Source organism: Arachis hypogaea, chromosome 16 (assembly GCF_003086295.3).
Source record: "Arachis hypogaea cultivar Tifrunner chromosome 16, arahy.Tifrunner.gnm2.J5K5, whole genome shotgun sequence".
In the NCBI taxonomy this organism is placed as follows: Eukaryota; Viridiplantae; Streptophyta; class Magnoliopsida; order Fabales; family Fabaceae; genus Arachis; species Arachis hypogaea.
Genome location: NC_092051.1, coordinates 8,540,244 through 8,552,344, shown reverse-complemented (window position 1 = coordinate 8,552,344; position 12,101 = coordinate 8,540,244).

Here is a 12,101-nt window from a genome sequence, read left to right as displayed (position 1 = left end):
TCCATTCATATCGGGCTTGAGGAAGTATCACTATTTTTTTATGATTGTACCTTTCTTCAAGGTCTTTCCAAAGATCTGTAGGATCTTTTAATGTGAGATATTCATTTTTCAATCCATCGTCAAGATGACGACGAAGAAAAATCATGGCTTTGGCTTTATCCTTCTAAGATGCATTATTTTCAGCCTTAATGGTATCTCCAAGATCCATTGAATCAAGATGAATTTCAGCATTTAGTATCCATGATAAATAGTTATTTTCAGATATATCAAGAGGATTGAATTCAAGATGAGAGAATTTCGACATAATAAAAATTTGTTACCTGAGTCTTCCTAAAAATTTGATCAAAGTCTCATGCTGATAACGTGTTGTGAAATAAATAAATAAGGAATATATAAATATAAGATAGAGAAATATACATATAAAACTCTAGTATTAATGTTAGGGGTGAGCACGGGTAGCGGGTACTCGATTACCCGTCCGAACCCGAACCAAATCAATTAAATTGGTTCTGAAACCAATGGGTAATCGGGTCCAACCCGAACCAAACCGATGAATTTTGTTGGTGATTGGCTCGGGTATCGGTTTTGGGGTGCGGAATCCGAACCAATCCGCGAACCCGATCATATATTAATTAAATAACAAAAAATAAAAAAATATATATGGCTTTTCCATTAGACAATGATTATACATTATTAATATGTTTGGATTTTAATGAGTTTAGTTTTTAATGTATTTGGCGTTTAACATGTTTGGATTATTTCTATTGATGTTACATGTTTATTGTACTTGTTGAATTTTTAAGATAAAAATTTGATTTTTTTTTATGAATTTCAAAGTCATCGGGTACCCAATTATCTGAACCGAACCAATCCGTTCTTAATCGGTTTGGTTTGGTTCGGGTACATATACAAAAAAATACAAATCCGAACCAAACCAAACCAATTATATTTTGATCGGTTCGGTTCTAAATTCACCATAAACCCGAAGCAAACCGATCCGTGCTCACCCCTAATTAATATTCACCAATATAATTATCTTGATATAATAGAAGTTATATATATATATATATATATATATATATATATATATATATATATATATATATATATAAGTAGTATTGTATGTAAAAGAGAGAGAAGAGTATAAAAGAGAGAAAAAATATTGTTATTAATTGCTATTACTTTTATTATTGCTGTGTGTATATTACGTGAAGATATACCCTTTATTTATACATACAAAATTCAAACATTCAACTTTCATTAATTCTCAATTTGTATTAAAAAATTAAACTTTGAAAAACTCAGCCGCCCAATTAATAAATGCGCATTCATTCCATTCTTATCACAATAAAATTCTCACTTTTTCATAATCAATTTTAGATACCATAATTGATTGATTTTAGAGTGAACAGTCAAATATATCTAAAACTTAAAAGATAATTTTCCCACCCCACCAGAGTAGAATCAATTATAACTTTGCCCAATGTATTTCTAAACACGGTCCAAGTAGGATGAACTTTGGTGCTTACATAATGTGGAAGGGTGCACTGAAGTTGCGTCTGGTTGTTCTTATCCACCACGACATGACACCGTGACACATATCTATTGTTTACAAAATAGTATTTTGCCAAAAAGTTAAAACATGTTGTGAAATAAAAGATATATATATAATAGAGATGTACAAATAGAAGACTCTAGTATTAAAATAATTAGCCCAATAATAATTTATATATATATAATAATATTATATGTTGTAATGTGTATATATATACAAAGATAAGAAAAAGTATTAAAAATAAAGAGAGAGAGATTTGCATTTGATACTATCTCAATATAATAAAGATGGTTAATATTGCTATTAATATTATATGTAAAGAGTAATAGAAAATAGAATTTAAAATACTTATAAAATAAAAGAAGAGAAAGAATTGTAATAGTAATATAAGGAGAAGGGTATTTGATTGCATAAAAGAGGATTGATTTATTTGTATGAAAAGGAAGGAAGAATAATATTTTTGTTCTGTTGTTATTGTTGTTTTTTCCTTTTGCCCGTACATCCTTTTATAGGCATACAAAACTAGCTTTTTCAAACCTCATTAAATCCATTCTCTCTTGAGAATGATTCCTTCAATATTGAGAAGGTGAGTCTACGTGGTCATCCATATCACAACACTCCCCCTTGGATGACCATTCAGGATTATTGCCTCGTTAAAACCTTACTAAAGAAAAATCCAGTGGGAAAAAAAAGTTTTAGTGAAGGAAAAAGAATACAATATCCTTTAGTGATGGGGACTGCCTCATTAAAAACCTTGTCAAGAAAAACCCAATGGGAAAAAACCTGACCAAGGGAAAAAGAGTACAGTCTCCCCCTCTTGCCGATATCATTTAAAGTCTCGAAATCGGCGCATTCCAATCTCATGTACCAATCTTTCAAAGGAGGATTTCGGGAGTGACTTTGTGAATAAATCTGCCAGATTGTCACTTGAACGGATCTGTTGCACATCAATTGTCCCTTGATTTTGAAGATCATGAGTGAAGAAGAATTTGGGGGAAATATGCTTTGTTCTATCGCCTTTGATGTATCCGCCTTTAAGTTGAGCAATACATGCTGCATTATCTTCAAACAGGATAGTTGGAGCTATCTTATGATCAATCAGTCCACATGATGACAGAATATATTGAATCAGACTCCTCAGCCAAAAACACTCGCGACTAGCTTCATGAATCGCCAGTATTTCAGCATGATTAGAGGAGGTTGCTGCTATCGTCTGTTTCGTGGACCTCCATGATATAGCTGTACCACCATATGTGAACAGGTATCCTGTTTGAGATCTCCCTTTATGTGGATCAGACAGGTATCCGGCATCTGCATAGCCAACTAGTTGTGACTTGGATCCATAGGGATAAAACAATCCCATATCAACCGTTCCATGAAGATATCGAAAAATTTGTTTGATTCCACTCCAATGTCTTCTGGTTGGAGAGGAACTATACCTTGCTAGTAAATTCACCGCGAATGATATGTCAGGTCGCGTATTATTAGCAAGATACATTAGCGCTCTAATGGCACTAAGATATGGTACTTCAGGACCAAGGATATCTTCATTTTCTTCTTTAGGACGGAATTGATCCTTTTTCACATCTAAAGATCTTACAATCATTGGGGTACTTAATGGATGTGACTTATCCATATAAAATCTTTTCAAGATCTTTTCTGTGTATGTTGTTTGATGAATAAAGATCCCACTTTTTATATGCTCGATCTGCAGGCCGAGACAAAATTTAGTTCTTCCAAGATCTTTCATCTCAAACTCTTCCTTTAGAATTTTTATAATTGTTGGAATCTCTTCAGGAGTCCCAATGATATTTAAATCATCAACGTACACAACAATTATAATGAATCCAGAAGCAGTTTTCTTTATGAAAACACACGGGCATATATCATCATTCTTGAAACCGTTTTTGGCCAGATACTCAGTAAGACGATTATACCACATTCGTCCAGATTGCTTTAGACCATTTAAAGATCTTTGCAATTTGACTGAGTATAACCCTTGCGAATATTCATTGGATGGTTTGGATATCTTTAGTCCTTCGGGGACTTTCATATAGATATCCCGATCTAATGAGCCGTATAAATAGGCTGTTACCACATCCATTAAATGCATATGCAGTTTATGATATGCAGATAAACTGACCAAATAACGCAATGTTATCGCATCCACTACTGGGGAATACGTTTCTTGATAATCTATACCGGGCCTTTGTGAAAAACCTTGTGCCACAAGTCGGGCTTTATAGCGCACAACTTCATTTTTCTCATTTCGTTTTCTCACAAATACCCATTTGTATCCAACAGGTTTTACATCTGCAGGTGTACGGACTACAGGTCCAAAGACTTCACGTTTTGCAAGTGAGTCTAATTCAGCCTTCATGGCTGCTTCCCATTTTGGCCAATCACTTCTTTGTCGATATTCTTCGACTGATCTTGGCTCAAGATCCTTACTTTCATGCATGATATCTAATGCCACATTATATGCAAATATTTCATTGACAATTGTCTTATTTCGGTCCCATTTCTCTCCTGTAAAGACATAATTTATCGAGATCTCGTCATTTTCACAATTTTCAGGTACCTGAACGTCTTCTGGCGTTATATCAGAATTTTGGACAACTGCGGGTGTCTCTACTATGTCTTTTTCAACAGGAATAGTATTTACCTCTTTTCTCTTTCGAGGATTTCTATCTTTAGAACCGACAGGCCTGCCACGCTTCTGGCGTGTATTTGCTTCAGTGGCTATTTTTCCTACTGGGACATCAATTCGAATTGGGACATTTTCCGCCCTGCCACGCTTCTGGCGTGAATTCGCTTCAGTAGCTACTTGTCCTACTGGGACATCAATTCGAATTGGGGCATTTTTCGCTGGTATATAAGATTTGGTTATCCTCTTTGTATCGGAAAATGCATCAGGCAATTCATTTGCTATTCTTTGCAAATGTACAATCTTTTGAACTTCTAGTTCACATTGCGCTGATCGAGGATCTAAATGCATCAACGATGATGCATTCCAATTAAGTTCCTTTTCAGGAAACTTATTCTCTCCCCCTAATGTTGGAAATTTTGATTCATCAAAATGACAATCGACAAACCGGGCTTTAAACACATCACCAGTTTGTATCTCAAGATACCTCACTATAGAGGGAGAATCATATCCAACATATATCCCCAATTTTCTTTGGGGTCTCATTTTGGTGCGATTAGGTGGTGCAATGGGAACATATATCGCACACCCAAATATTCTTAAATGGGAAACATTTGGCTGCTGGCCAAAAGCTAATTGTATAGGAGAGAATTGATGATAACTCGTTGGCCTCAAACGAATAAGTGCTGCGGCATGTAAAATAGCATGCCCCAAACCGAGGTTGGGAGATTTGTTCTCATAAGCAAGGGTCTAGCAATTAATTGGAGGCGCTTAATAAGTGATTCTGCTAACCCATTTTGTGTGTGAACATAAGCTACTGGATGTTCAACACTTATTCCATTAGCCATACAATAAGCATCAAAAGCTTGGGAAGTAAATTCACCAGCATTATCAAGACGAATTGCTTTAATTGGATTTTCTGGAAATTGTGCTTTTAATCGAATAATTTGAGCCAGTAATCTCGCAAACGCCAGGTTGCGAGAAGATAATAAGCACACATGTGACCATCTCGAAGATGCGTCTATTAGGACCATAAAATATCTAAAAGATCCACATGGTGGATGAATAGGCCCACATATATCACCTTGAATCCTTTCTAGGAATTCAGGGGACTCAAATCCAATCTTTACTGGTGATGGCCTTAAAATTAACTTCCCTTGAGAACATGCAGCACAACAAAATTTACTAGATTTAAGAATCTTCTGGTTCTTTAGTGAATGTCCATGAGAGTTTTCAATAATTCTTCTCATCATGGTTGTTCCCGGATGACCCAATCGGTCGTGCCAAGTTATGAACTCATTTGAGCTAGTAAACTTCTGGTTTACAGTGGCATGTGATTCAATTGCACTAATCTTGGTATAATACAACCCAGATGAAAGTGAAGGTAATTTTTCTAATATAACTTTCTTATTTGAATCATGAGTTGTTATACATAAATACTCATGATTTCCCTCATTCATCGTCTCAACATGATATCCATTTCGGCGAATATCTTTGAAACTCAACAAGTTTCTCAGAGACTTGGTAGATAATAGTGCATTATTTATTATAAATTTTGTTCCTCCAGGAAACAAAATTATAGCTCTTCCGGAGCCTTCTATCACATTGCCTGAGCCAATAATAGTGTTAACATATTCCTCTTTTGGCACAAGATGGGTAAAATATATATCACTTTTGAGAATAGTGTGCGAACTTGCACTATCCGCAAGGCATACATCTTCATTACATATCCTTGCCATTCTTCAAAAACAAATAATAATAAAATGAGTAGTATGCATAGTTAAATTGAATACTTGATCAGAATTATTTTTCTAAGAAACACTGTACATAAAATAATGTCCTATACCAAAATTTTATTTTAAAATTTGACACAATTAATAATTTCAAAATTCATAAATATTAATATTTCATTATTTATGTACATCACATTTGAAACTTAAATACATAGAAAATAAAACTTTAACAATAAATTTTTACATTATTTATTTACATAGATACTTCACAATTTCACATATTAAACTATTCCATCATTGATCAAATGGCCAATATTTCCTTCAGGGTCCTCAAAGAAATCAGATACATCATAATGAGTGGTGGAGTTCTCAGCATCATTTGAAACAAAATTTGTTTCCTTTCCTTTGTCGTTCTTTTTCAAAGATGCCTGGTAAAGATCGACTAGGTGCCTTGGGGTACGACAGGTACGAGACCAATGACCCTTTCCACCACAGCGGAAACACTTCTCCTCGGTTGATTTATTCTGCCCGATATTCCTATCTTTGTCCCACTTCTGGTGAGATCCTCTCTTTTGAACATAATTCTTTTTCCTTCCATAATTTTTCTTATTGTTAAAACCTTGCCATTTACCTCTTCTGGGGTAATTTGCCACATTTACTTCAGGAAATGGGGCAGCGCCAGCTGGGCGCGCTTCATGATTTTTCAATAACAACTCATTATTGCGTTCAGCAACAAGAAGGCAAGAAATTAATTCAGAATATTTTTTAAATCCTTTCTCTCGATACTGCTGCTGCAGGAGCACATTCGAGGCATGGAAGGTTGAGAAAGTTTTCTCCAACATATCATGATCAGTTATTTTTCCCCACACAATTTCATTCGTGAGGTGATTCGGAACATTGCAGAATTATATTCATTTATAGATTTAAAATCTTGTAAACGCAAATGCGTCCATTCATACCGGGCTTGAGGAAGTATCACCGTTTTCTGATGATTGTACCTTTCTTCAAGGTCTTTCCAAAGATCTGCAGGATCTTTTAATGTAAGATATTCATTTTTCAATCCTTCGTCAAGATGACGACGGAGAAAAATCATGGCTTTAGCTTTATCCTTCTGGGATGCATTATTTTCAGCCTTAATGGTATCTCCAAGATCCATTGAATCAAGATGGATTTCAGCATCTAGTATCCATGATAAATAATTGTTTCCAGATATGTCAAGAGCATTGAATTCAAGATGAGAGAGCTTCGACATAATGAAAATTTGTTACCTGAGTCTTCCTAAAAATTTGATCAGAGTCTTGTGCTGATAACGTGTTGTGAAATAAAAGATATATATATAATAGAGATGTACAAATAGAAGACTCTAGTATTAAAATAATTAGCCCAATAATAATTTTTATATATATATAATAATATTATATGTTGTAATGTGTATATATATACAAAGATAAGAAAAAGTATTAAAAATAAAGAGAGAGAGATTTGCATTTGATACTATCTCAATATAATAAAGATGGTTAATATTGCTATTAATATTATATGTAAAGAGTAATAGAAAATAGAATTTAAAATACTTATAAAATAAAAGAAGAGAAAGAATTGTAATAGTAATATAAGGAGAAGGGTATTTGATTGCATAAAAGAGGATTGATTTATTTGTATGAAAAGGAAGGAAGAATAATATTTTTGTTCTGTTGTTATTGTTGTTTTTTCCTTTTGCCCGTACATCCTTTTATAGGCATACAAAACTAGCTTTTTCAAACCTCATTAAATCCATTCTCTCTTGAGAATGATTCCTTCAATATTGAGAAGGTGAGTCTACGTGGTCATCCATATCACAACAAAACACATTTTTATTATAATTTTGTCCCTTTCAAATTTTGTAAAGAATAAATTAATATTTTTATTTATAAAAGTTAAAAACGTTAATAGATTTATTCATAAAAAAATTATTATTTATATCCATAAAACATAGATTTTACATATCAAAATTATCCAAACCCTAAAAAATTACATAAAACTCCAAATTATCCTTATTATCATTGTTTTCAACTTTTCATTGAACTCAGAACAGAGTATTACAACCTAATGCTCATGCAACAAATTAATTGCCAAACTCAAACAGGTCATGTGGAAAATTGAACGAATTGTTGAACGAGTTGAGCAATCCTCACCAGAGCCAAACTCTGAGAGACAGAGGTGAGCTTGTTCTGTTTCAGCTCTGGTTCGACAAGAGAGACGCTAGCTACGGCAGTTACTCTGAAGGGGTTCGGCAACTGAGAAGCTGATGATGATGGTGATGTCGTCGGCAACTCGTTAGAGTAGAAGAGAGAGTGAGAACAGGGGGTTGAGTTAGGGTTTGGTGGAGGAGGTGCGACACTGGTGAGTGGCTTGCTGGCAGTGGTTTGGATCGAGAGAAAGAACGACTGGGACGGTGAGGATGGCTCGGGTTCGTCGCAGATGGTGGAGACGATGGTGGTTCGCGGTAGTTCTGGTGACTGAAAGTGCGGACGGCGATGATGGCAGGGCTGTGATGGTGGTTTAGAGGTTTCTGGTTCTTGAAGAGGAAAGAAGAAGGGGAAGAAGAGGAGAAGGAGAAGTGAATTAGAGTTCGGTGGTTTAAACTAAAAGGCGAAAGAGACAGAGAAAGAGAGAGAGCTCGCCGCGGTTTTAGTTCGCAAAGAGGACCCGCGGTGGTGGCAGCTGGTGAGGTGAAGGTAGCCACGGTAGGTGAGGGTGGTTGGCAGTGAAGAGAGAAGAGGCGGGGCACTGTGGCTCTAGGGTTGATGGCGGCAGCGAAGCAGGAACTGGTGCGAAGGTCCTCTGGTCGGCAAGGACGAGATAAAGAAGGAGAGAAGGAGGAGTGACCAAGGCGGAAGGAGTACAGCAGTGGAAGAAGGGGTTGCTGCTAGGATTGTTTGAAAATCAATTGATTATTGGTGAGAGATAGAGGATGGGGTTAGTGGTAGTGGTGGTGGTAAGGTGATGAGTAGATGAGAATAATGGAGTGGTTAGTGTAGAGAAAAAACATGATGTAGATGATGATAAGGGTAATTTGAGATTTTATGTGATTTTTTAGGTTTAGATAATTTTGTTGTATGAAACTCATATTTTATTAAAATAAATAGTATTTTTTTTATGGATAAATTTATCAGCATTTTTTATTTTTGTAGATAGAAATGATAGTTTACTTTTTTTTTTTTTTTTTAATTTCACTTTCTACTCTCATTACTTTGATCACCAACAATTTCTTCCTTATTAGATGTCAAATTGGTTTTTAATGAGAAATGTGTTTATGTCTTTTTGTTAGTTTCTTATCAAATATACTATATATATTTACGTGTATTTATATCTATGTACATGTATATTTTTAGCAAATAAACAAATTATTAGCAAACACAATATCAAATTATTAGCAAAACTATATTGCTTTGAAGAGGACCTGTAAATTCAATGCATTCCCCATCATTTGGACTCAAATAGTCAATATAATGGAGCGTCTTGATCAATAGCAAACTAATGATGGTTGATGTTCGAAACTGTAGCATATCAATAGCAATTATGTTATGAGGGAGGAGAGTCAATTTTGGGCGCGAACCTAATACCTAATAGGATCCTTATCAAAGAAAAAGTTCACATGATATAGGATACCATTTATAGGTCATTTCAATTCTAATTCCTAAGAAAGTGGTAAAAGTGGTAGAATAACATTTGTTTTGAGGTATTAGAACGAAAATTAAGAGACTAAAATTTAATATTATGTTTATTATTTTAGAAATTGGTACTAAAATTTCAGTTTTTTTTTTCTAAAATTCCAGTATTTTAATACTTTCAAAAAATGAGAATACAGGGACAGAAACTTTTGTAAACGGAGACTAAAATTTTAATAACATTTTATATCTAAAATACTCTTATTTCAATTAATTAATTTCAATTTTAACCTTTGTGCAAATTAAATTAAAACTTTATTCTTATATCAGTCTCTATCTTCCACTTTATACCAAACACAATATTAAGATTTATTTTAATCTTTGTCTCTCTTTTCTAAATGCTACTTAATTGTTTATCTTGACCCAAAGGAAAAAAGAATTTTTTAGTTCGTTCATCATATGGACATATTTTCTTCCGTCTTCATTACCAAATTAAGGAGAACCTTCAATGGTGGGAAGAACATTGAATTTCAAAATTATCTTGCTTTGAGATGACACTCCTGTATGGAATCTCTATCCTCAGTACAATGTTGTGTTCGTAAGCCTAACCTTAATTTAGAGATGAGAGATAAAAAGAGTTGTTCTCTTCTTATTGTCAACATACATTCATTAACTAAAAATAGATTCAGCTTAAATCATAATATATATATATATATATATATATATATATATATATATATATATATATATATATATATATATATATATATTATTAACACAAAATTAGATATTATTATGTATTATATTATTTAATATCTTTCTAACAAAATAATTAATTATTAAAATAATCAAATTTAACATAGTAAAATAATCAATTTTTTTACAATAGTATAATGAATTTTTTTATAAATATCAAATATATATTCTTATACAATAATAATAATAAAGAGTAAGTATTGTTTTGGTTCCTAATGTTGAGGGTCAAAATCCAAACCGTCTCTGATCTATTTTTTTATTTAAAATCGTCCTTAATGTTGCATTTCCATTTAAATCGTCCTTTCTAATAAACTTTTTTATAAATGACGAAGCTACCCTTCTCAGCTTTAGTGTTGCGTGTAAATCCCGTTAAATTAGTAAATAATTAGTCAATAAATTGGTTTTTAATAAGGAAGATTAGAAATGCGAATATTATATTAAATTAGGATAGAGCTCATTGAAACGAGAATTTTAACACCAATTTCAAAAAAACAGTCCAAGATTGGACCGAAAGAAACGAACCGGTTGAACTGGACCCAAACCGGACCGTCGGTCCAACCGGACCGTCGATCCAACCGGACCGTCGGTCCAACCGGACCAACATATTAAATGAGCCCAAAAGCCCTTCTCTTCCTCATTTCCTCTAGATGCAGCGTGAAAGCCTTCTAGGGAAGGAGAGAAGAGAAACCTTCCGAACGTTTACAGTAACTTCAATTTGTCGTAACTCCTCCGTCCGAGCTCCAATCGCCGCACCGTTTGCAGCCACGCGTTCACCGCGTCGAACTCTATGTTTCTACCAGAATAATTTCATAGGTAACATGTTATTTCATCTCAGCCTCTTCTTCCCCAATTTTTGGAAAATTAGTAGAGATATTAAATTTCTTTGTTCTTTAATTTGATGTTTTAGGATCCAATTAGCTTGAGAAAAAGGTTCACTCTTGCTTATGTAAAGCTTGAGTAAAGTAAGGATACGATAATTCTATTTAATTTTTATTGAATTTGAGCTTTGAGTATTAAACTGGGTATATATGTGTTATAAATGTGTATTAGGTTGTGAATAAATAATTGGAGCTTAAAATTGTGAATATTCGAATTTGGAGGAACCCGAGCCTAGTGTTTACTGAATTTTGGAAGTGCTGTGTTTGTTTTAAATAAGTTACTTTGATCACTACGAGGGAATTGGCCAAGGTATGATTTAGGTTTCTTGTATTTAATATATAATGTTCTGTGAAAACTTAGACTAGATGATCATAGGATAAGTTGGAATGCAGGTGAACATTGAATGTTTAGTAATTTGTTAATGAATATGTTTGGTTGGTGTTTGTTGGATAATTGATGATTTGGGGAAGTATGAACTTGTGGTATGTTTATGATGATAGATTGGTCAACTATGGTTTTTGGTTGGGATTGATTGATGGACTTAAATATTGAAAGTGTATTATTGTTGATTTGAAAATGGGTATTGTGCTGATTGTTGAATGATGAGGAAGGGGAATGTTATATTGAAGAATGCAGATTAGTGGTAAAGGGAAAGGAGTTTTTGATTGAAAATTGAGGTTTGGGTGCTTTTGCAAAGGTTGGGTTTTGGCCGAACTTCGACGAGGCATACCTAGCTCCCAGATCTTCAATTTATTTCCAGCTTATTTTAAAATAAAAATTGGGTTCGTGATGTTTATGCTATTTGAAGAACGGGTGAAAAATATTGTAAATCGAAGAAGTTATGGGAATTTGAAAGTTGTACCTACAAACTATCCTGTTTT